Below are 26,371 nucleotides of genomic sequence, written 5' to 3'. Positions count from 1 at the left end.
GAATGTATTTTTTCCTATTTTTGCTGAGCATTGTTTTTGATGCTGATTATGGTAGAAATTATCTGAATTATGGCGGACATTATGTGTTCATTTTTGGAAACCAAATAATCGTCTATTTGCTTGTGCAACTGGAGCGACAACAGGTTAGAGAGTGAAAAAAGAGACCTACATTAGCACTGAGGGGGAAGAGACCAGTGTATAGCCATGCACGGGAGAGGTGGCATAGAGGCTGCCATGGAACCTGATGGGTGGGAGAGGGGGCAAAGGATGCAAAAGATGAACAAATGGAGAAGAAAACTGCGTGGACAGGTAAAAGATCTGTGGGAGTGCAAGTTTCTTTTGCAAAGAGGAGCCAAGATTAATACCATGAGTACCCAATTCTTTTCAGTAATCAGTTTTCAGATAAACAATGGTTTTCTATACAGTGGAACAGTGCCTCAATCCAGAGAGGTTCTTCTTCGCAGAAAGATGATACGGCACAACACGTCATCTGAAGACACATCCTTCATGAGCTTCATTAAGTTCCTTTGCAATATCCAAATGTTGCCATTGTAAATAAATGTTGATTCTACCTCTTCTTCTTGCATATGGCGTGCACAGCCTAAAATTGTAAGACAACCTGTTCCGTTTGATCTTCTGTTTGTGCATGCCAGGTTGATTGCATTCGTCGAAACAGGGTGGACCACGTGAAGGTTGCAATCTTCCACCCCAATGTTGATTTAAGTATTAAAACAGTACAATATTTCAACCAATATTTCTAGCTGTCTCCTCCCACCCTCCCATCCGCCCGCCCTCGGGCTCCTCCTCCTCCCTTTTTCCTTCTTTCTTTCCCCACCCCCCATCAGTCTGAAGAAGGGTTTCGGCCCGAAACGTCGCCTATTTCCTTCGCTCCATAGATGCTGCTGCACCCGCTGAGTTCCTCCAGCAATTTTGTGTACCTTCGATATTCCAGCATCTGCAGTTCCCTTTTGAACACAATATTTCAACCAGCAGGTTATAAGAGGAGATTAAACTGCAACATGCTATTATTGATATTTAGTCTTTGCAATATTGGCAGAATCTTCACCCACCAGTACTACAAGATTGCACCATGTTATACCAACTAGGACTGAGTACTTAATGCACTAGTGGAACCTAAGTAGATAACAGGAAAAGACTAGCAGATATCATCCAAAAATCTCTGTCCCTGCTGCTATTTAAGTTATAGAAATTAAGTTACTTATAGAATGGGGTTGAATGGGAAAGATTGATCAGCCAAGATTGAATGATGGAGTAGACTAGATGGGCCTAATGGCCTAATTCTGCTCCTATGATTTATGAACATGAATTTCACTCTGTTGATTCCCTGGAACAGCATCCGTTATGGAGTGAAGATGGGCATTCCTTTCCAAAATCTTGGATTGAAATGCAGCGGTAAACATGGAGAAGTTTGTTGTGAAAATGGTAAGGCAGCTTATGGGCCTGACCCACTTAGGCGATTGTTCAGCGGACTGCCGGCGACTCTCAAGTTGCTGGTAGTCGCCGGGAACTGGAACACACACACGCACACGCACACACACACCTTTTTTTCCGAATGAGCCAATGAAATTCACCGGTCAGCACCGGCTCCAACCTATGAGAATCTCCGACCCCCTGGCAACCCACTAGGACCTCCTGGCGACCCACCTACGGCTCGCGAATTCTCGCTACTCTCCATGGCGGCTTCATTCTAGTTGCCGCTAATTTTTCAACATGTTGAAAAATTAACAGCAATCATAATGAGGCCGCGACTAGTTCCCAGAATGCGGGAACTCCTCACGACCATGAAGGCGACTCCCCGGCAACCACTCGCAAACATGTGGCGACTGCATAGTCTCTTGCAGTCGCCTAAAAAGTCGCCTAAGTGGGACAGGCCCATTAGAGTGTAAGTGTATTACTTCAGATATTTGGGAAGGAAACTTCGGTTTATAGTGCCTATCAATACAATAGGAAATCTCAGTACTCTGCAGCCAATTATTCTTTTTAAGTAGAATCATTGTTAAAATGTTGGAGACTACGGTGGACAATATGTGCATAAGGTCTCCGCAACAGCAATGAGATATGAGCCAGTTAATCCGTTTGAGTTATTAAGCACTGTTCAAGTGTTGTTGAAGTGTAACAAGTTTGTGCCATTCAATGCTTTTCTTCACTCTGTGGGCAAGATGCTGTTATCATGACATAAATCTTGAAAGCGTGTATCGTAGACACCATTGTTTGAGTTCTGGATGTAGACAGATACCTGCCCTCAACTGAAGTTCTGCCGCACCTGCACATGAGCAAGAGCAAGAGCAAATGTAATTAGTCTCTCTCGGTTTCTTTGCCCTGGATTCAATGTCTTCATGGAAAAACTCGAAGGTGGCAACAGTACAGCACAGGTGCAGGCCCTATGGCCCACAACGTTCATGCCCAACATGATGCCATGTTAAACTAATCTCCTCCGCCTACAAGTGATCCGTCCTTCTCCATTCCCTGCATATCTATGTGGCTATCTAAAAACAATTTAAATGCCACTACCACCACCATTCCAGGTAAGTGCATTCCAGGCACTTACCGCTCTCTGTGTAAATAAAAAACTTGCCCTCACAGATCTCCTTTAAACTTTGCCCCTCAGCTTCTGAAATAGTGCATTTGTTTCACAAATATGATGCTAGGCATTTAGGGCTGACTAAGCATCATCAAACCTTTAGTGTTGGAGCATTGTCCTGGTAGAGGATGTTGATATTGATTCACTTACCCAACAAATACATTTGGAGGATTCTACAGAGGTAGGGTTGGTGCTATCTCTCATGCTTTGAGATGCTTGCAACAGATTGACCATGTATCTGAAGCTTATTGAGGTTGTCTGTTCCTCAGTAGAGAATAGTTGGAGCCAGGTTTTCGAATTATTTGTCCTTGAACACATTTCTCTTCAGCCAGCCAAAGCCTATGCTAACTATGGGGATGGGTGAATATTATCTTTGATGACTGCTTTCACCAAGGGATAGCTCCCAAGCAGTGGAAAGCGATAATCTTTTTTCTAGGATCCTGCTGTAGATTGATTGTTGAAGGTCAATGTTGAAAGGCAGAAAATGGACCTGATTCATTTACATAGATACATAGACAATAAGTGCAGGAGTAGGCCATTTGGCCCTTCGAGCCCAGCACCACCATTCAATGTGATCATGGCTGATCATCCACAATCACTATCCCGTTCCTGCCTTCTCCCCATACCCCTTGATTCCGCAAGCCCTAAGAGATCTATCTAACTCTCTTTTAAATTGATTTGCTGATCTGTGTCCAGCTTTGATGGTTTAAACCAGGCTAACTAAATGGTAAGATTTGTGCCATAAAATAATGATTTCAACAGTTCAACTAAATAAGTTATCAAGTTCAGTTAATATCTTCCAATGAGAATGTGGGCCACGGAAATTCTCTATTTTCATATCTCAATGTAATAAGAATCCAAGCAGCTGCTGCAAAGAAGAACAGATGGTGGTTGCCCAAGTCAACAGAAATGTGTACTGAATAAGTGGACATAAGTACAGCCATCCATCTCTCGAGCAGCCAACCACTGGCACTTCTGAAGGAGGAAATGTCCAAAGATCACTTCATAGCCCGTAGGAAGAAGACCATGAAATGAAGAAAAAAGACTCCTCCGCAGATGGCAAGGTTGACGTGAAATAAATGTACCAATCAAACAGTTTAAAGTGAAAAAAGCCTTTGAAAAGCAAACAAATATTTCTCAACGCTGCTTTCTCCTTTGTTGTCAGGATCTGTTGACCTACACATTCTGTATGGGGTCTCCGCTGTGTTAATGTTAAGTAAATAACATCCTTAAGGCTGGGTGAGTGGGCAAATGTTTGGCAGATGCAGTATAATGTGGATAAATGTGAGGTTATCCATTTTGGTGGCAAAAACAGGAAAGCAGACTATTATCTAAATGGTGGCCGACTAGGAAAAGGGGAGATGCAGCGAGATCTGGGTGTCATGGTACACCAGTCATTGAAAGTGGGCATGCAGGTGCAGCAGGCAGTGAAGAAAGCGAATGGTATGTTAGCTTTCATAGCAAAAGGATTTGAGTATAGGAGCAGGGAGGTTCTACTGCAGTTGTACAGGGTCTTGGTGAGACCACACCTGGAGTATTGCTTACAGTTTTGGTCTCCAAATCTGAGGAAGGACATTATTGCCATAGAGGGAGTGCAGAGAAGGTTCACCAGACTGATTCCTGGGATGTCAGGACTGTCTTATGAAGAAAGACTGGATAGACTTGGTTTATACTCTCTAGAATTTAGGAGATTGAGAGGGGATCTTATAGAAACTTACAAAATTCTTAAGGGGTTGGACAGGCTAGATGCAGGAAGATTGCTCCCGATGTTGGGGAAGTCCAGGACAAGGGGTCACAGCTTAAGGATAAGGGGGAAATCCTTTAAAACCGAGATGAGAAGAACTTTTTTCACACAGAGAGTGGTGAATCTCTGGAACTCTCTGCCACAGAGGGTAGTCGAGGCCAGTTCATTGGCTTTATTTAAGAGGGAGTTAGATGTGGCACTTGTGGCTAAGGGGATCAGAGGGTATGGAGAGAAGGCAGGTACGGGATACTGAGTTGGATGATCAGCCATGATCATATTGAATGGCGGTGCAGGCTCGAAGGGCCGAATGGCCTACTCCTGCACCTAATTTCTATGTTTCTATGTTTCTATCCCTATATTGCAACTGATATAGCAATGGTAAATACAGTGGCACAGTAGGAACTCCATTTTATGTTGTTGTCGGGATTAAGTGGCAGAATCCCATTCACTTGTTTATGGCTCACCGAATTGCAACGGTGGATCAATAGAAAACCTATTTAATGTCTGTCCACCAAAGTTACAATGAACGATTGGAGGTAGCTGTGAGGAAATAGCTGCACACCGTGTTAAAGTTTGTTATCTGAAATCCTAGTGATTGGTACTCGCCTGATGTCTGTCCGCTCTTTTATACTTGAGGAGGAATGTAACATGAAGTTGTTATGTGCATTCATTGTGCCTCTGAAGAGGAACATTTAAGCATAGTTTTCTTTTTCAAAGGCGTTATAGAGTAATGTGTGGTCCAAGGATTGTGAAACACACAGAGTTATCTCGTAATTAATTGTTAACATAGAGCTCAATTTAGCATAGCATGCGGCTAGAACGGTACTTGCAATTGGAGTTTCATACATAATATATAGAGCTGAGACCGGCTGTCAAATCCCACGCAAGGTGGTCATTTGACATACTGGGAAGAACAAAATAGTTCACAAACTGAGAAAGGTTATGCTCCTATGTGCAGCATGCCTGCAATTTTACACCAAAAAAGGCAGCACACATCTTGAAGCACAAGCTAAGTTTATATCTGTCTGGTCACTGGATGTCTGCAATATTACACTGCACATCTCGTATGCGTATGTGACGAATAAACTTGACTTGACTACATCTCCCATTCTACCCAGTAAATGTTATTTGTTTGAAACTGAGATTCCAAGTAAGTTCTGTGCACGATGTTTAGGTTTTATCAGGTAGATAAACTTTGGGGTAGATTTCCATTAAGTGTGGTCCAATGATTGGCACGATATTCTAACATGATGCCCAATAATTGAACATATGGTCCATTTTGTGGCACATAGCCTCTCTAATAGCCAGTCAGCGGAGCCTAAATAGCAGGATCTGGAGTAGCCACTGGTTCTTCCAACTTCTTAAGTGTAAACAACCATATTAAAAAAAAATAAAACACGTATCCTGATTTTGCCTACAACTTTCATATGCTGAATAAGATATACATGAATTTGGAAATATAAGGTTTTGGTTAGTATGGTTTAGTGTGTGGGAGATCATGTCTCATGAATTTGATTGCATTTTTTGAAGAAGCAACCAAGAAGGTTGATGAGGGTGGGTCAGTGCATTTAGTCAATATCGACTTAGGAAAGGCCTTTAGAAAGATGAGGAGGAATTTCTTTAACCATAGGGGGCAACTGAGAGTAACTGATTTTGCTCATTTTGAGTATAATTTATTTTATAACTTCAAGAGCTGATGCGAGCTGACTCTTTTTTCTGCAATGTTTCCATGTCCTTAAATGCTTCAGCACAGTTTTGTATCCATTGCAGGCACAGCCACATTATCCTTTTTAGCACAGAACATCGTCGAACATCTTCAGGTCAAGCATGCATGAAAAAAAGTGGCAGTGAATTCAGCAAGTAAATTCAAGTTAAAAAAAACATTGCAGATGCTTGAACTAAATATAAAAAAACTGAAAATACTGCAAATACTCAGCAGGTCAGGGAAGAGAAGGTTGACCAGGAGTGGGGGGACCGCTGCGAGGAGGAGAGGTGGTGGGGGAGAACAAAGAAGGACCCGGCGTGGGGGAACCATCGTGAGGGGGGAGGGGGAGGGAGACCTGGCGTGGGATACTTTATAACTTTATTGGGGCCCTTTATGTGTAAGGGATTATGGGGAGAAGGAAGGAGAATTGGATTAGGAGGAAGAGATAGATTAGAGAGTAGATTTGATGGGCCAAATGGCCTAATTCTGCTCCTATCGCTTACGTGGTGACTCTTTGCATGCCTTGGCTATACAAAACAAATAATTTTACTGTGACTTGTCACATGTGACAATAAAGTATTCATTCACTCAAGAGAAATGGAGTAATGTTTCAGAAGAAAGGGTCTTCGATCTAAAATATTTCCACTTTTTATTTTTAGTTTAGATTTCCAGCAACTCTAATTATTTAAATTTTCATTTTTGTGGGAAATGCTAGGATATTTAAATTCAAAGAATATGGTTATGCTTTCTGTTCCAATGCGTACATTTATACTTTCCATTAGTTTGCGGTTTTGGCCGAAGCACATAACCAACTTTACATTAGAGCTGCTGATATTTTTGCTTCATCTCTTATAAATTGCCAGTGGCAGGCCATTACATTCGAGCTGTGGCAGTAAGCTACTAGTAAACATTTATGTCACTCATTTTGCTCTGATTATCCACTCAACATCATCTCTCATCTCAAATGAGCCTGCAAACTTTGTTTTGAATTGCCTTCCATCATAATAATGATGATGGCTTGCTCTAGGACTATACATCAGCAAATTCAGTCACGTTTTATGCTGAATATACCTTGTAGTTGGAATGCTGGATAGTTTTGCCTTTTGCACATTTTACCAAAACTGATGATCTACTTATTAGATTAACATAGATGTGCATAGCGCTCTTCAGCCCACAATGTCTGTGATGATTATGATACGAAATTTAAAAAATCTCACTGCCTGCACATGACATTTATTCCTCAAACCCCTGCCTGTTCATCCACTGTTGGATGTGGTCAATCAGTGGATTGACAAACTGTGGCAATTACCTTTCTCACCTTCTTAAAAAAAAATCAGTCAAATTGTTAAGACATGATCTTTCCTGTATATTGATCTGATTTATTTTGTAATTGCATGAAATACCATCCATTTTATTTATGATAAATATAGAATTGTTTAGATGTGTTGATTGTGCTTTCTTGGTTCTGATTTCTGCTTTCTGTTGTTTTAGGCAATTTCTTTAGGAATCTGCTTGTCTCTGCATTTGAGCATATTTCTATGGCATATTTCTATAAAGCATATTCTATAAGGCATATATAGGCATATTTCATAAGCCTATATATGTTCAGAAGAGGAATATGCTTTTTTCTACTGATCCGTGCCTTATTGGTCAATGCCTCTCCTCTTCCCTTGAAGCTTGTTATTCAACATATCTGCATGAGTAATTTTCTTCCAGGGTGCAAAAAAATTAAGTCTGCATTTCCTGCTTTGCTTTGCTCCTGTTAAAAAAATTCAAAGGTCTGTGCTCATTTTCGTCTGATGTCAAATGACCTGAGAGTTTTAAACCATCCATTTTCATCCCAGTTCTGAGACCATGTAATGGTTTGTAGTCAATCTTAACAACACTCAAGAGACTTTGCAGTGTGACTCAAGCTTTATTCTGAATGTCATCTTGCCTCTTGGAGTGCACAGTGTTTCTATAATAGCTCTCGTCTCTGACCAGGAGATGGTTCTATTCAACGGCGGTTCAGAATCGGTTGACAGATGTGATAATTCTGCCTGGCAGGATGCAAACATCGTCACGATTAACTTAATCAGTATCTGTCTTTTTACTGCAGCCATAATACTGAAATGGATTCAAGTATTATGGACTGCAAGAAGTTGATGATAAAGGACATATATCTGTTTCATTAGTGTCAATGATGCAGAAAACTGCAGCACTATGCACTGCAAATGAACTCTCTTAGCTCCCATTTGTACTTTGTACACACAGTGCATTCCCTGTAAAGTTATTGTTTCTAGCTTGACTCAATGGCAGCATTCTTGCCTTTGAGTCAGAAGGTTGAATGTTTTGGTCTCACTCAACTACTGATCAAAACATCAATGGCTGAACAATGTCTTAAATCCAATCGCAAAGGCCAGCATTTTTTCTTTGATTGTCAAATTCCTGCCCCACTCCCTGAGGGTGGTCAATGGTGCAGGGTCAGTTATTTGACATCGGTGTATTTGGCTTCCACTCAGCATCAGAAGTGCAGAACCCAATACACTAAGGATGCTATTTCATTCAAAAACAATTATCAATGTGATTTATTCAGGGAAAATTGATATTGGAGTGTATAATACTAAGGGGGGAAAGTGGATAGGGCGAGCTGCTTTAAATACCTGGGAGTCCACATCTGGTTGAGGCAGGTACAACAACAACACTTAAAAGACAACTGCAACTGGACAGTTAAATGGGTAGGAAAGGTTTTGGGGAACATGTGTCAAACACAAGCAAATGAGATTAGCTTAGATGCACATCTTGGTCAGCATGGATGAGCCCTGTATCCTTGCCGTTACATGAAGATAGACACCAAATGCTGGAGTAACTCAGCGGGTTAGGCAGCATCTCTGTAGAGAAAAAAGGATGTGACGTTTCGGGTTGGGACCCTTCTTCAGACCCAAAGGGTAAAAATAAAATCCTGCAGATGCTGGTTTATGCAAAAGATAGACACAACGTGTTAGACTTTGTGCCTGGCTTTGGTATAAACCAACATCTGCAGTTCTTTTTTTCCTCATGAGCTGTGGCATCATAGTTTAGAAATACAGCCAGGCCCACCGAGTCCACGCCGACCATTGAACGCCAGTTTACACCAGTTCTATATTATCTCACTTTCTCATCCACTCCCTATGCGCTAGCGGCAATTTACAGAGGGTACTTTATCTACAATTATGCACAGGACTTTATCTTTAGGATGTGGGAGGAAACCAGAGCACCCAGAGGAAACCCATGTGGTCACAAGGAGAATGTACAAACTCCACACAGACTGAACCTGAGATCAGGATTGAAGCTGGATCTCTGGTGTTGCAAGGTAGCAGCTGAGTCAATCTGCCACCCTCTGTTTCTAATTTACTCTATTTACCATGATGTCAGAGCCACACAATATAATGATGGGTGAAGACATAGAAACATAGAAAATAGGTGCAGGAGTAGGCCATTCGGCCCTTCGAGCCTGCACCGCCATTCAATATGATCATGGCTGATCATCCAACTCAGTATCCCGTACCTGCCTTCCCTCCATACCCCCTGATCCCTTTAGCCACAAGGGCCACATCTAACTCCCTCTTAAATATAGCCAATGAACTGGCCTCAACTACCTTCTGTGGCAGAGAATTCCAGAGATTCACCACTCTCTGTGTGAAAAATGTTTTTCTCATCTCGGTCCTAAAGGATTTCCCCTCTATCCTTAAGCTGTGACCCCTTGTCCTGGACTTCCCCAACATCGGGAACAATCTTCCTGCATCTAGCCTGTCCAACCCCTTAAGAATTTTGTAAGTTTCTATAAGATCCCCCCTTAATCTCCTAAATTCTAGCGAGTACAAGCCGAGTCTATCCAGTCTTTCTTCATATGAAAGTCCTGACATCCCAGGAATCAGTCTGGTGAACGTTCTCTGCACTCCCTCTATGGCAAGAATGTCCTTCCTCAGATTTGGAGACCAAAACTGTACGCAATACTCCAGGTGTGGTCTCACCAAGACCCTGTACAACTGCAGTAGAACCTCCCTGTTCCTATACTCAAATCCTTTTGCTATGAATGCTAACATACCATTCGCCTTCTTCACTGCCTGCTGCACCTGCATGCCTACTTTCAATGACTGGTGTACCATGACACCCAGGTCTCGTTGCATCTCCCCTTTTCCTAATCGGCCACCATTCAGATAATAGTCTACTTTCCTGTTTTTGCCACCAAAGTGGATAACCTCACATTTATCCACATTATACTGCATCTGCCATGCATTTGCCCACTCACCCAGCCTATCCAAGTCACCTTGCAGCCTCCTAGCATCCTCCTCACAGCTAACACTGCCCCCCAGCTTAGTGTCATCCGCAAACTTGGAGATGTTGCATTCAATTCCCTCGTCCAAATCATTAATATATATCGTAAATAGCTGGGGTCCCAGCACTGAGCCTTGCGGAACCCCACTAGTCACTGCCTGCAATTCTGAAAAGGACCTGTTTACTCCTACTCTTTGCAGAGTAGGAGTAAGACTCTGTAGAAAGACAGTTTGAAGTCTTTCTCCATAGTTTTCACATATTGTTTATGGAAGGAAATGGACAGTGAACTTTACAGGTCAAGACTCTTCATCTGGATTCTAGGACCAGAGGTTATAGCCTCAGAATTAAAGGGCGCTCATTTGGAAAGGAGGTGAGGAGGAACCTCTTTGGTCAGAGAGTTAGTTAATCTGGGGAACATTGCCACAGAGGGCTGTGGAGGCCAAGTCAGTGGATGTTTTTTAATGCAGAGACAGACAAATTCTTGATTAGGATGGGTGCCAAGGGTTATGGAGAGAAAACAAGAAAATGTGATTAGGAGGCAGAGATCAGTCATGATTGAATGGTGGAGTGGACGCGAGGGGCTGAATGGCCTAATTCTACTATAATGTGAACTTTTGGATGGCTGACTCATCTGTAATTAGATGCATGAAAACTTTGGAGAAGGTGGAATCAGTAGAGAGGGCTCTCAGAGCTGCTTCCTTGTAGGGATTTATCCATATTCACCACCTATGCAAGGGAAAGAACGCACTCAGGATATGGTGATGGTGTGGTCATGTATTTATTGAAGGGTATGATTTCACGAGTGTGACGACGTCAGGCTGTGCTTGACTAATCGGTGGGACAACTCTCCCAATCTTGGCCTTGCAGGATTGGGCGGGTCATTAAGTGCTCATTTTAAAATCTTGTTCCAGTTTAATGCCAGGTTTTATCCTAATTATTCCACATGCATCTGTTTTGATGAAACTGAATGAATTGCCAAGTCAATTCAGGGGAACAGTTTGAAAGGTCAGCTACTTAACTATGGTTGTTTGAAAGATAGATTGGAAACAGGCCCTTTGGACCTCTGAGTCCATGCCAACCAGTGCATACTCGTTCTGTTATTGCACCCATTCCCTACACACTAGGGGCAATTTTACAGAGGCTGATTAGCCTACAGACCCGCCAGTCTTTGGGATGTGGGAGGAGACACCCTCATGGTCACAGGGAGAACGTGCAAACTCCACATAGACGACAACTGTGGTCAGTATTGACACCTGGGTCTCCTGTGCTTTGAGGCAGTAGCTCTACCAGCTGCGGCAGTGTGCCATACATACTCCAGTGTGGAATCACAGTGGGCAAAGATGAATAGAAAATCCATGTCCCTTCAAAGATTCATGGATTTTGCTCACATTCTTATGAACCTCCCACCAGATTCTATCACTCACCTGCACACTCAAGAGAATTTACAATGGCTAATTAACCCACCAGCCTTCATGCCTTTAAGATGTGGGAGGAAACTGGAGCATCCACAGGGAATCCATGTGCTCAGAGGGAGGTCATGCAAACTCCACACAGACAGCACCCGAGGTCAAGATTGTGCCCCGGTCTCTGATACTGCGAGGCAGTGGCAATACTTACTGTGCCACTATGCCAGCCGTCTTTAAAGGATTTAATGAATCTGATTTATCTAAATGGCAATATGGACATTGACAGGTCATTATTACCGATGGGGGTGTTTCATCCCCAAATTGTTTATTTAATGGGTGGCACAGTGGCACAATGGTAGCAGCTGGCACAGTGCTGCAGTGGTAGAGTTGCTGCCTTACAGTGCCAGATGTTTGTACGTTCTCCCTGTGACTGCGTGAGTTTTCTCCGGGTGCTCCGGTTTCCACTCACACTCCAAAGATGTACAAGTTTGTAGGTTAATTGGCTTTGGTAACATTGAATATTTTCCCTAGTGTGTAGGATAGTGCTAGTGTATGGGGTGATTGCTGGCCGGCGCGGACTCGATGGGCCGATTGGCCTGTTTCCGCGCTGTATCTCTAAAGTCATAACTGAATTTAACCTTATTATTGCTAAAGCAGCTTGAGTACCAACTGTGGCTACAATAACAGGAAAGTAATTCCTTTGGCAAGGGACCGAGTAAAGGCAGGGCTGCAGAGTGGTTTGGTTATGGGCTGGTGATCAGTTTTGGGCCATTGATCAAGAGACATGAGTTTGAATCGCACCGTAGCAACTGGGGGAATTTAAATCCAAGTAATGCAATAAATCTGGTATTTTTTAAAGTTAGTCACTGTGACGCTAACCATGAAACCACTGAATCATTGAAAAAACCCATCTGTTTCCCTAATATCCTTCAGGGAAGAAATCTGCCATCCTAACCACAATCGGCTTACGTTTGACTCTAGATTTATCACTATGATGGACTCTTAATTATCTCCTCAGGTCAGGGGTAATTAGGGATGGAATATAAATGTCCGTATGTGTTGAACAAATAAAGAAAGAGAAAAAAAAACTTGATCTGCCTTACAGTGAAAAAGCAAAGTGGGGATGCTAAACCCACAAATGGCAGTGAGTTTTTATGTAGTTTTTACTATTTTTTAGAAAGCTGACCAAACACTGGCTTTAACAGGTGTAGATAATTCTTTCACCAAACTCTACAGATCTCTCATTGTCTCGTGGTATCCCCTGAGCCAAACTGTTCATAATGTATGTCGACATGGGTCTGAAGATGTGTTCCATTCTGCCAGAAATTTCTAAAAGTAACTTCAGAACTGGTGGAAACCCTGGAACCCAATTTTAAAAGTGCAGATTTATGACCTGAACCAATTGTTACAACAAGCAGGGAATCTTGCAAAGTCTGGAAAGTTAGGGAAACTCTGCAGATTGTGGAATGAATCAGTCTTTAAGAAACATAGATGCAGGAGTAGGCCATTCGGCCCTTCGATCTCGCACCGCCATTTAATATGATCATGGCTGATCATCCAGAAACAATACCCAGTTCCTGCTTTCTCCCCTTATCCCTTGATTCCGTTAGCCCTAAGAGCTATATCCATCTCTCTCTTGAATACCTCCAGTGAATTGGCCTCTACTGACTTGTGGCAGAGAATTCAACAGATTCATAACTCTCTGGGTGAAAAAGATTTTCCTCATCTCAGTCCTGAATGGCCTACCCCTTATTCTTAAACTGTGACCCCTGGTTCTGGACTCCCCCAACATCGGGAAGCTGCTGACTTTTATTTTAACTCCTTTAATTCGTGAACAATTGCAATGGCATCTATGTTATCTGACTTGCAATGGCTGAGTGTTACCTGACCTGAACTGCTGACTGTGTGAACTAAGAGCTGAGTTTGGCATTTAAAAGCCTATTATCCTAAAGCACAAATGGGCCCATTTGGTTTATTTGCCTCCAGTGAATCTCTCTAATGTGCACTATTGCCACGAGAGGGAAATTAATGGCAGGGGCAGTTGTTAACTGGATAACATAGATCTAAGTAGCTATCCAATTCCCTTTTGAAAGTTATTCTTGCATTTTCCCTACCATCCATGTGGACTTTGTGTCCCAGTCCACCACTTAAGAGCATAAATGTAATTCCTCTCATCTTTCCCCCAGCACATTTGCCAATCATCTTAAATGTTTGATCTGTGTCCAACCATGCTGCCAATACATCTCCCATCTCTATAAGAAATAATAATTTTACTCACGTTTATTAAATATCTCAGCGTAATGTGCTTACTATATCTCGGGAGGCGGCTCTCTAGTTCATTGGGTCCCAGCAGAGCAATCCCATTCTCTCGCTATTTATTCCCTCACAACTTTATTCTTGGTCTCTTGCCCATCAGCTCCCATTTGATTTCAATTTATTTTTGCTATTTACCTACACGAGAGGTAATTTCCAGAAGCCAGTTAAACTACCAGCACATCCTCAGGATGTGGGTGTCTATTTTTGCCATGGTTACCAGTGAACATCTGGGCAATCCCACAGAGGATGTACAAAGTCCAAACACAGTGCCAGAGGTCAGGATCGAACCCAGGTCCCTGGAGTTGTGAGGCAACAGCGTAGACTGCTGTACCATTCTTCAAAGGAGAATAATATCAGCTATTATCACTGCTACCATTCTATTGATCTCTTCAAGACCTTTGCATCCTTCCTCTCATGTGGTGCTCAGAATTGCTGATGCTCTACTCCGACTGAAGCCTACCACTGCCTTTATAAGCATGTTTGGTCAGCACTAATCGCAAACTATCTTCCTCCAGCAATCACTGCGGGAGCCCAGGTCATAACGCTACTCCATTTTAAACTGCTTTAAAACTATCTGCAACAAAATGCCACAAATCACACTAAACAGAAGTGCCCACGGATCACGTCAGCTTTTTTTTTGCTTATGTGGAGCCGGGGTAAAGTAGCTAACCTCAGTAAAAGAATCCCAGGTTCATGTTTTGAGTAGCTGAAATCAATAATTTGAAGAATGCATTTTTTATGATCCTGTCCTCTGCTTTCCACCATCAATGTGAAACTGTGGTTGCTGAGAAGAGAAAATAAAGTGGAGAGGGGGGGCTTGACATTGCATCCTGATTTCCTACTTTGTTTTATTAAAGTTTTATTCTATTTTAGGTTGTGTTTTTCCACACTGAACTAGTTAAGTCGCAGTGTGTGGGATCGTTAGTGTGCTGACATCACATATATGACCAGATTTTTTTAAATCAGCTCTCAAAAGGCTTTCTGCTGTTTGGGAAGGTTAGATGTTGAATATGTTTAAGCTATAGGCCACAACATTGCTATAAATTAGTTATCCTAATACCCCTGTCCCACTTAGGAAACCTGAACGGAAACCTCTGGAGACTTTGCGCCCCACCCAAGGTTTCCGTGCGGTTCCCGGAGGTTTTTGTCAGTCTCCCTACCTGCTTCCACTACCTGCAACCTCCGGCAACCACCTGCAACCTCCAGGAACCGCACGGAAACCTTGGGCGGGCCGCAAACTCTCCAGAGGTTTCCGTTCAGGTTTCCTAAGTGGGACGGGGGCTTATGTCTCCTGACTTTATCCTTTGGGCTTTTTTTCTTGTATGAACTTCTTGCTAAAAGCCAAATAGTCATAGTCTGCTTATTCTGGGCAGAGGAGTAGCCTGCTTCCCTGTCTACCCATTGCTATGGTTGACTCATTAGTTTTGGCAGTACAATTTGGTTCATTTTGTACTGCTTGTACTGCCAACATCACTTCTGTAGCATTTTAAGAGAACTGCCAAAAACACTGCCTGTTCACACCATATAGAGGGTCTGTTTATGTTTATGTGTTTAGTAAGTGTAGACTGTAGGCAAACAGTGTTGCTTATACTCTTTTAACCTCGACATGGAGCTTTGATTGCAGCTGCTCTCCAGTTTGCTTGCACCCGCCGGTCTCAGGCTTATTTGGTCTCTATCTGTTTCCACAGTAACAAAGCCGCTATCATCTTTAGGCTGTGTTTGTCGACATAAACTCTCAGCTCTTGTGAGCTTGACGACTCACTACCCTGGTTTGCAGCAACCAGTTGGAACCCTCTCTTGCCGTTATCTGTGAATATCCTGGACAAAGATTTGTAGAGCATAATTTCAACATTTGTGGACCATGCAATGCTTCAAGATGTAACAAATAATGAAGAGGCAATTAGAAGACCTTATTTAACTTAAACATCTGAGGCTTGTGAAAGGCATGGCTTCCAATGCCCATCTCTATGTGCCATTGAGAAGAAGGTGTGAATTGCCTTCCTGACGAGTGCATTTTGATCCACATTTCCAGAACTTAGATCCAGTGATGATGCCACAGCAGTAACAAATATCTCAGTTACACTGTATATGACTAGGAAGGGGCCTTGCAGGTCATGATGTTCTCATGTTCTTGCTGCCCTTACTGATTAAGGTGATGCTGTTGTACAAGTCTTGCCAAGTAGTTGCACAGCATATTACAAATGGGACACTTTGCAGACTCTCTGTGCTGGAGGTGGGAGTACATAATGTATAGAATTGTGAGAGGAGTACCAATCGAGTGGGCTGTTTGCCTTTTGGGTTTGGACCCTTAGGGTCGGGACCCTTCTTCAGACACAGTGGGTGGAAGATGAAGAGCTTGAAGAAAGGTCCCGACCCGAAACGGGTCTTTTATATCCAGAGATGCTGCCTGACCCGCTGAGTTACTCCAGCACTTTGTGTTTATCTTTGGAATAAACCATCACCTGTGGTTCATTGTTTCTGCACAAACTTCCGATAACTGGATTGAGCTGTAAAAAGGGAAGATGAAAATGTTTAAAAATAGTGGGTTATTATAGTATGGATTACACAGTGAAGGGCCAATGGGAGAATAATTGAATGCAATTTTAATGACGGTAGAAATATTTGTGTAAAATAACCGTCCACTAAGTTGTGCGAGTGGAGTGGAGAATAGGTCAGGTGGGATAGCTTTTTCAGAGATCAGGAGTAGGTGCTACGGTCAAATAATGATCTCTGCTGTCCATTGAGTCCACAAATATACTGTTGGTAATATGACTTTGGATTTTTGGCAAAGGTGGAACTGTTCTCTGAATGATTCACATCAAGTCAACCATCATTGTGAAATTGAATGGCAGAAACTGGGTGACAGTTCAGTCAAGATTCGCAGGCAAGGAAGGTTTGCTAGTGCTACACGGGTGGGTTTAAAGTCTTTCCTTCATGGTGCTATGTCGATACCCCTTGCTTGTGTCCTGTGCTTAATAATAATAATAATTTGTTTATAGGGACAGTGCATATTAATGAACATTTACATGTAAATATGCGAGATTGTAGCCAATCAGTAGCTAATTTCCGTCTCTAGTTCCAGGCAAAGGTAGGTGAAGTGTCTTGCCCAAGGACACAACAACAGTACACACTCCAAGCAGGATTCGAACCGGCCACCTTCAGGTTGCCAGCCGAACACTTAGCCCATTGTGCCATCTGTCGTCGCTTCGTGCCCCCTTGAATGATGAAACATGAAGCGAAGACAAGGTGGTCTGCTTTCTGTTTTGACAGCTCACTTCAGCCATACAAATTTGAAAAGCCACTTGCAAAATTGTTAAAACAGCTGTACGCAATTCCGTATTTGAAAGAAGTGGTTCTCGTAACTGCCACTGAACAAGGAAGAAGAATGAATCAAAGCAAAGTTGTTTGGTTCTTGAAAGGTGGGATTATTAATAAATGTCACGGGTAGGGGGTAGGTGGGGAGGCTGTTGGGTTGTGGAAGAAACAACGTCATTCTGCATCTACTCCATGTCACACCTGGCATTGGCATTCACTGTTGCTGACCTCTGGAGAGAAGGGACTTAAGGGATCGTACTTGAATCCACAAAAGTTAAATCTAATTGGGATGTTGTTTTGTTCACTGGTGACTTCCTTCATCTACATTATATCCATGCAAGGTTCCAACATTGGAAATTTTATTTTTTTCATTAAATGTGTGGATAAAATATCTCCTCAAATGGGAATCCCACACCGGTGGAAATTAAATAGAGCGGGGAACCAGTAAACATTGGAAATGCACTTGGGTGACGGCTTATGTGCGGGGAAGGTGCATTTAAAATAATACTCCTGTTAAATACATTAACAGATGGAAACTTGGCAACACTGCTTGTGAGGATTGTTGTTCTGAGTGTGCAGAAACATGGGGGGAAGCATCTGAGGAGTATAAGTTGTATTGATGGCAACATTACTATGATCGGCAGGTGAGTGTGTGACCATGGGATACAATATGGTTATAAGATGGATGACAAAGAAACCGAGAAGTAGAAAGGGTTTATCTTGTGCAAACTAAAATCGGCCATTTGCAATGAACTATGATCCTAAGGAAACACGCATAGGATCATTTTGTTTCCTGGACTAACTTTATTTAGATGTGTAGGAAGGACCTGCAGATGCTGGTTTACACCAAAGATAGACACAAAATGCTGGAGTAACTCAGCAGGTCAGGCAGCGTCTCTAGGCAGCATCTTTAGAGAAAAAGATTAGGTGATGTTTTGGGTCGAGACCCTTCAGACTGAACTCTCAGGTTCTCAACCTGAAATGTCACCTATTTCTTTTCTCCAGAGATGCTGCCTAACCCACTCAGTTGCTCCACCAGTTTGTGTCTATCATTGTTCAGATGTTAGTGCTGATGCAGCATGATTCTCCACACAGATTGTTTTGGAGGCCATGGTTGAACATGAGTCATTGGCACCATCGGTGTAGCAATCCTATTATGACCCATTAATGCACAATAATGGAAACCGGGATTGCGTTGACCTGTTCTGTTGCTAGCCCACATTACTTCCCAACAACTTTGGACAATGTTCAGTAGACTCCATCTAAAGAATCAGAGATTTGTCCATTGGCTAAAGATGGCGGCCCATAACAAGGGGAAGGAATTAAGAAAAAAAACTATCATGGGACAGATCTTCCATTGCTCTGAATTTACCAACTCCCCGCTCCACACTGTTTGTTCTAGCCCAGCTCTCCGCAAACTTTCTCTGGGAATCCAGCTCCTTGCACTTCACTGTGGCCAACTGAAGCCTCCGGGCTGCCTCGACACAGGCAGTGGGCTGTCCTCACAGAACAGCTTTTACAGCTGGTGAAAGCCCATCTCCAGACTCGTGGGCTGATAATGCGGTTTGACTGTGAATGACTGTCTTTAATATTCACATTCAGTAGTATGCAATAATGAAAACATAACTGCTACAAACAAAATGAACTACATTTATTTAGCAAAGAGCACACGCACAGAGTACAAATTAATTAAATTATTAAAACAAACTTAAATTGACAAAAACACACTATATGTTTCTTCTCTGAGGACTATGTCTCCTATTCATTAGATGTGAGGCCACCACATTGGCTCGGGGTTAACCTAGCATAGCCTTAGGGGAAGGTTTCCTAGCCCCATTACTTGGTGGACTCTGTCAGGATCACACTGAGGCAGCACGCATAACAAATGTAATTGGCATCTATATCTATTTGATAAGGGAGAAGGGAGGGGGGGGGGGGATAATTCATATTATTCAAGCAATCTTCTTTCAAATGGAATATATACTTCATGATTCTTGAAGGTGGCCCACACATCTCAAGGATTTAAGAAAAAAATAATCACTGTGCAGATCTCCGATTGTCCTGAAATTGGCAGTTCACTTACATTTTCAGGTGAGCACTGCATTGATATTGCAGAATGGTTAGAGTGGCAAAGAATGCGTATGGTATGCTTGTCTTCGTTGCTAGGGGCATTAAATCCATGATTCAGGAAAACATGTTGCAGCTTTATAGGACTTTGTATAGTATTGTGGGCCATTCTGGTTGCCACATTATTGAAAGGATGTGGAAGCTTTAGATGAGATGTAGAAGATGTTTTCTCAGATTGCTGCCTGGATTAGTGGATATTAGCTATGAGAGGTTGGACGAACTTAGAATGTTTTCTCTGGGCAATCACTGGCTGAGGGGGGTATAATATATAGAAGTAGATAAAATTATTAGAGGCAGAGGAAGGGTCGACAGTCAAAACCTTTCTCCCAGTGTGGACATTTCAAAGACTAGAGAGCATAGCTATAAGGTAAGACGGCTAAAGTGTAAAGGAGATGTGGGAGCAAGGTTTATATTTATGCAGCGGATGGTGGGTGCCTAGATCCTGCGGCCAGGAATGGTGGTGGAGGCACACACAATAGTGGTGTTTAAGTGACTTTTAAATGGAGGCATTAAGATGCAGGGAATGGAGGAATATGGATCATGATCAGGCATAGGAGATTAATTTAACTTGGCATCATGTTCAGCATGGGCATTTTGAGCCAAAGGGCCTATTCTTGTGCTATGTTCTATGATAACTACCAGGATTTAAAGAGTGGTTGAATAAACCAGGCATTATTTACTTGAATTTAAAACTCTTAAGGGCCTGTCCCACTTAGGCTATTTTTTAGGCGACTACGGGTGACTAGGCTGTCGCCACATGGTCGCCGGGGTGTCACCTGTATGATCGTGAGTAGTCTCCTCAGTCGCCCAAAGAGTTGCAGCGTCTTTCTGGTCGCCGCTGGATTTTCAACGTTCAAAAATTTTCGGCGACAGTGGGTTGACGCCAATGAGCGTAGCTTGACTTCTCCTGACGTGGGCGCTGTCGTACGTGGTCGCCGGTGCTGACTTCGGTGCATTCCATTGGTGACTACCTATGTCAACTGGCGACTGAATTGTCTTCAGTTGTCGCCGACAGGGTCGTAGCTTGTCGCGGGTGGACGTAGGTTGACTTCGGTTGTTATAGGTTGTCGCCTGTGTGGTCGTAGGTGGACGTCCTAATGGGTCGTCGGTTGTCGGTAGCTTGCCGTAGCTTGACGTTGACTAGGTGGTAGGTTGTTGTAACTTGTCGAAGATATTGTCGTAGGGGGGTCCAGTAGCCGGATTTTCAGCCTCCTGCTTCGACTATGACAGTCGCCTAAAAAATTGCCTAAGTGGGACAGGCCCTTTAGCAATGTATTTAAAGTATGCCAAAAATCAATAATATGGGTGAAAAAAAAATCTCTCGTAAAAGGGAATCCAGAATAGAGGAGTGGTGTGAAACTATTATTAGATGTGACCTGCTTATCAGTGAAAATTAATTAGCATTCTTTCACAAAGTATAGTAGGAATGGGACACGTATCCCCTCAGAAAATTATGGTTGTGGAGCTAGTAGGGATGTATTGATAGGAAGGAACTGCAGATGCTGATTTAAACCGAAGATCGATACAAAATACTGGAGTAACTCAGCGGGCGGGGCAGGCAGCATTTCTGGAAAGAAGGAATGGGTGACATTTTGGCTCAAGACCCATTTTCAGAATGAGATCAGCCATTCCTTCTCTCCAGAGATGCTGCCTGTCCCCCTGAGCATTTTTTGTCTATTTAAGGATGTAACGATAGTTTTGTTGAGGAAAGGGAATGAGATATGGAGCACCAGGTAAACATGGCGATTAAGGTGCTGACTGACCTTGAAATGGGAAGTACGCCATGTTCTTGCTCCTATGCTGCAGGTTCAATTAGCAGTCATCAAGGATTGTCAGTACCAGTCACAAACATAAGACATGCAAGCAGCAGCAGCCTATTTGGCTCTTTGTACCAGATAAGATTCTGGCTGATCGTTTTACTCAGCAGTAGTTTCTTGCACTAATCCCACATCCTTTAATTCACCTCATATCTACAAATCTATCAGTCGCCAGTTTGAATGTACCCAGTGACCAAGCCTGCATGACCCTCCTTAATTTACTGTTGGATCAACGCATCTGCTGATTATCTGTGAAGCCCAGAATTCAGGAAGAATAGCTGCTTACCTGCTGTTTGGGGTTTAAAAGAAAGTATTTATTTTCAAATGGCAGCACTGAATAAATGAAGTCTTAGAGCATCCTGTTGTCTGAGGCAGCCCGTAATCCAACATTAGTGATGAGCGAGTGTGTTTATTCTTAAATGCAGCAGGAGATAGGGAGCAGCCACTAAGGGCCGTGCTGCATGATTCACTCCCCCAAGGTGTAGTTGTATCTCTCCAGCTCCAGGTGTACATCTCCCTCTGTCCTTGCTCACCCCATCCCACTCAGTTCAGTTTAGTTTATTGTCACGTGTACCGAGGTAGAGTGAAAAGCTTTAGTTGCGTGCTAACCAGTCGGTGGAAAGTCAATACATGATTACAATCGAGCCATTTACAGTGTACAGATACATGATAAGGGAATAACGTTTAGTGTGAGGTAAAGTCAGTAGAGTCCGATCAAAGATAGTCCGAGGGTCACCGATGAGGTGGATAGTAGTTCAGGCCTGCTCTCCAGTTGTGGTAGGATGATTCAGTTGCCTGATAACAGCTGGGAAGAAACTGTCCCTGAATCTAGAGGTGTGTGTTTTCACACTTCTATACCTTTTACCCGATGGGAGAGGGGGAAAGAGGGAGTGGCCAGGGTGCGACTCGTCCTTGATTTTGCTGCTGGCCTTGCTGAGGCAACATGAGGTATAAATGGAGTCAATGGAAGGGAGGTTGGTTTGTGTGATGGTCTGGGCTGCGTACACAATTCGCTGCAAATAGCCCAGGGCATCTTTTATAATGGATATAAAAACAATGACATGGTAAAAGTAGGCGCAGCAGAATGTTAGAGACATGGAAGGCACATCCACAATTGATTATTAACTGATTGAACACTGTAGTACTTTAATAATGACTTAGTTCGTCTTGCTGTCTATCTTTCCATTTCACTGTTAAAGGTCAAATAGAAGGGTAATGTTTTCTACATTATTGTACAAAGGGAACTGGATGATCAATAACAGTCATAATACTTTTTTAATAGAATTATTAATCTTAATGCTGCTTTACTGCAATCCCCACCCTTGTCACAAGCACTAAGGTCTCAATGACTGACATTCTTAAGGATATTAATTTGTCTCTAGAGTTTAATCCCACTCTAATAATTAATACTACTTTTGTTTTCAAAAGACCAGTTTGTAAAACACCATGATTGGAGATAATACACAGTGCTGAAGTATTCAATCTCTTTCATTTTCATTTTTATACATGGTATTAAACGTCTTTTCTGAGCTTAATGCGGAAAAAAAAATGTTGACATCAAAATGAAAACAAAGTAGAATTTGGGGAATTCGTAGCAGTGGTTACATAGGAAACTTCATTTCCTGTTCAATCTCTCAACAGGGGTTCCTAATTTTGGTTGGGACGTGGAAGAGATGGGCTAGGTCATTTCGAGGGCATCTGAGCTACAATGCTCTGCGGGCAAACAGCCCAAACACACAACCGACTGTGAGGTAAACGGAATGAGGGAGGGTGGGTGGTGGCGTTATCTGGGATCGGGTTATTTTTCATCCTAATCAGCTTTGTCCTATTGTTTCTGTAAAGCACCAGGTTGTTAAAAATGAGCAATAAAAAATAACCATGTTATGTTTTTTTCATAATTAAGGAGGAAAATTATTGGCATTAAATGAATAGTCTGTTACAATAATAATAGTAGTGGAGTCTGTAATATTTGCTTTCCAGGGCAGCAAGATGACCGATCATCATTATTTTGTATTTTACACAAAGCATAGTAAAATATTATTTGCATAATTTATTCAACATTTTGTTTGAAATGTTGTATTAACTGCATGTTCTATTAAATAGTAAATTCCATGGTAAACTACAGAATAAATAGTATTTATTTATGAGAGCATCATATCCTAACAGTCCTATGTATGCTGTAGATAGACACAAAGGCTGGAATAACTCAGCGGGTTGGGTAGCACCTCTGGGGAAAAAACAAATAGGTTATGTTTCAGGTCGAGGCCTTTCATACCTTGTCCATTGTTATGCATTCAACTAAGTTTTGATAGATAAAGAAATTGGGTGACTTGGTCTTAACGTTTCTTTGGGGTTGGTGATGCAGTTCTATGACGTGTCGAAAGGATTTATGAGTCCCTGTGATTTCAAATCCTTTTCTCATCTGGTGTGGTGGCACAGCCAATAGAACTGCAGTCCCAGAGCTCCAGCAACCCAGGTTAAATCCTGACCTTTTGTGTTCTGTCGAGTTTGCACATCCTGTGTGACTGTGTGAGTTCCTTCCAGGTGCTGTGCTATCCTCCCATATCCCGAAGACATCTGGATTTGATAGATTAAATGGCCGCAGCAAGTTGCCACTAGTGTATAGGTGAATCGTAGAATATGGTGGGAGTTAATGAGAATAAAATGGGATCAGTGTAGGTTTAGTATAAATGGATGTTTGATGGCTGTGCAGACTCAGAAGGTCAAAAGACATGAGCAAAGGAAGACATGCTTCTGTGCCGTATGACTATGACTTTAAAGTTCCATATCCATAACACTTAAAACCACCTTCCAACCAAGGCAATTAACTCATGTGTACAGCATCTTCTTCCCCTTTACCATGGTAATCAGTTTTGAAGAAAAAAAAAAAAACGCCCAGAAATTCCACTGAGACTTGAAGTTCCGTTTCTATGCACAAAGATTTATTTTCACAACTGTTTGAATTTTAGGAGCAAAACCAATATGCCAGATACTACCGGAAAGAATCATTGTGTATTATTGTGATATTACATATTTACTTTGTTAACAGTGCATATGGAATACTGTATCGGAAAGGAAAAAGTAGTAGTTAATATGAAACTGTGCCTTTTTTGTTCCTGCTTCAAAACTTTGCAACTGCTCCAAGCTGACTTTAATCTGGCTCAAACTTTATTTCATTTGTCTATGATTTGATTTCTTCCAACACAGCCTAGGCTTCCTGCAGCATACTATACATTGCACTTGTTTTCTTCCCAGTATCCACAAATATTCGGAACTATCACCATTTCAAAACCAGCTTGCAGCAATAAACATTTTACTGACATTAGTTCAAAATGGTAAAAAACAATGTTGCCTGATATCTGGTGGCAAATATGGTATTGCTATTTAGCGGAGACAAATGGTTTGGCAGTGTAACGTATTTCAACAATTTTTGTAGAAGTATCAAAATCACCTCCAAAATCATGGATGCTGCTCGCAACCATATCAGCCACACACAGGGAGGACATGTCAGAGTACGAGGTGCCTAGAGTGTTGCACCAGAAGAGTGCAAAGAGAAATTATAGGTTTTGTTGACAACCAAACTCATCTCCAAACTCCTGGCCCTAAAACCCTACCACTGGTTCATTGACTTCCTGACTAATACACCACAATCAGTGAGGATAGGTGACATAATATTCCTCATGGTAATTCTCAATGCAGGTGCTTTGCAAGAATGCATTCTCACACACTCTGGTATATTTCTCTTTGCACTACCTGTGTGTCGCTTGACCGTACTCATGTATAGTATGATTTGACTGAATAACACCCCTTAACAAAGCTCCTCACTGTATCTCAGTACACATGACAATGATAAACCGATACTAGTCAGGTTAAATGGTAAGTTTTGTTGATAAGGTTAAATTTCCGGAGGAGGCACTGTCCTGAACGGCTGCCTGTCCTGCAGCTGTCCGTTTTTTCCCCTTCTTTTTTATTATTTTTAGTTCGTTAAGTGTACAGTCAGGGGGTCTAAATCTTTTATGTGTGGGGGGGAAGGGGGAAACTGCTTTTCTAAGTCCCTACCTGGTCGGAGGGGTTGCCTTCCTCCGAGCAGCGTCTTCGACCTGTCCTCGCGGCCTACCAGCGGGTCCTGGAGCGACGTTTCCCTGAGGGGACCTGGCCAGAACATCGGCTTTGGCGGCGGCGCAGAACGTCGGCGTTGGCGGCGGCGGCGCAGTACATCGGCTTTGGCGGCAGTGCAGCGCTGGAGCGCTATTGCGGAGCGGGCGATGCCTTTCCTGGGTCGCCGCGCTGGGACTCCAGTATGCTTGGTACCGCCGAGGAAAACATCGTGGAGCCGCGGTTCTGCGGAGCGGCCAGCTGCGACGTTTGAACTTACATCTCGCCGAGATCACCAGTGTGCGGAGCTCCGTCTGGCGTGGTCTGTTGGCTTGGAAGCCGCAGGCTCCGGTGGGAAGGCGGCCGTTCCTGGCACCCCAAGCTGCTGGGGGTTCTCCCGACGCCGGAGTACCATCACCCGGCGAGAACATCGGGCGCCGTGGCGGTGACTGTGGAGGCCTCAATAGGCCCGACTATGGGTGGACAAGAGGATGGGGACTGGACTTTGTGCCTTCCCCCACAGTGGGAATCACTGTGGGGGGATGTTTTGGTGTTGAATTTCTTTATGAATACTGTGTTGTATTTTTATTAGTGTGCTGCAAGGACATCAGAATTTCCCCTGAATAAGGGGATTAATAAAGTATTTATCTATCTATCTATCTATCTATCTATCTATCTATCTATCTATCTATCTATCTATCTATCTAAATGGCAGGTTTAGTTGATGGCGTTAAGGGTAAATGACCAAGCTGAGCAGAATACCATTGTCTGGCAACACAGCAAGCATAGGACGAGGAAGAACTTAATGCAACCAAATCTCTGTGTGGAGAGTGCAACTATGGCTGATAGTTTCTGATGAGGTCAGCCAATAGTCAAACACACACTACTTATTGCCAAACCTTTATAAAATACTGGCTTGGAATTAGCTGGAGTTTCATCTTTAATTCT

General features: G+C 42.7%; 1 protein-coding gene across 2 annotated transcripts in view; it reads right to left on the bottom strand.

The window, feature by feature from the left end:
- Positions 1-26,371, bottom strand: part of LOC116979698 (ephrin type-A receptor 3-like) — a 269,657-nt gene that overhangs the window by 40,183 nt on the left and 203,103 nt on the right. The window lies entirely within an intron of this gene.

This window comes from Amblyraja radiata, chromosome 13 (genome assembly GCF_010909765.2).
Source record: "Amblyraja radiata isolate CabotCenter1 chromosome 13, sAmbRad1.1.pri, whole genome shotgun sequence".
NCBI classification, from domain to species: Eukaryota; Metazoa; Chordata; class Chondrichthyes; order Rajiformes; family Rajidae; genus Amblyraja; species Amblyraja radiata.
This window is presented reverse-complemented; position numbering and strand designations above follow the sequence as displayed.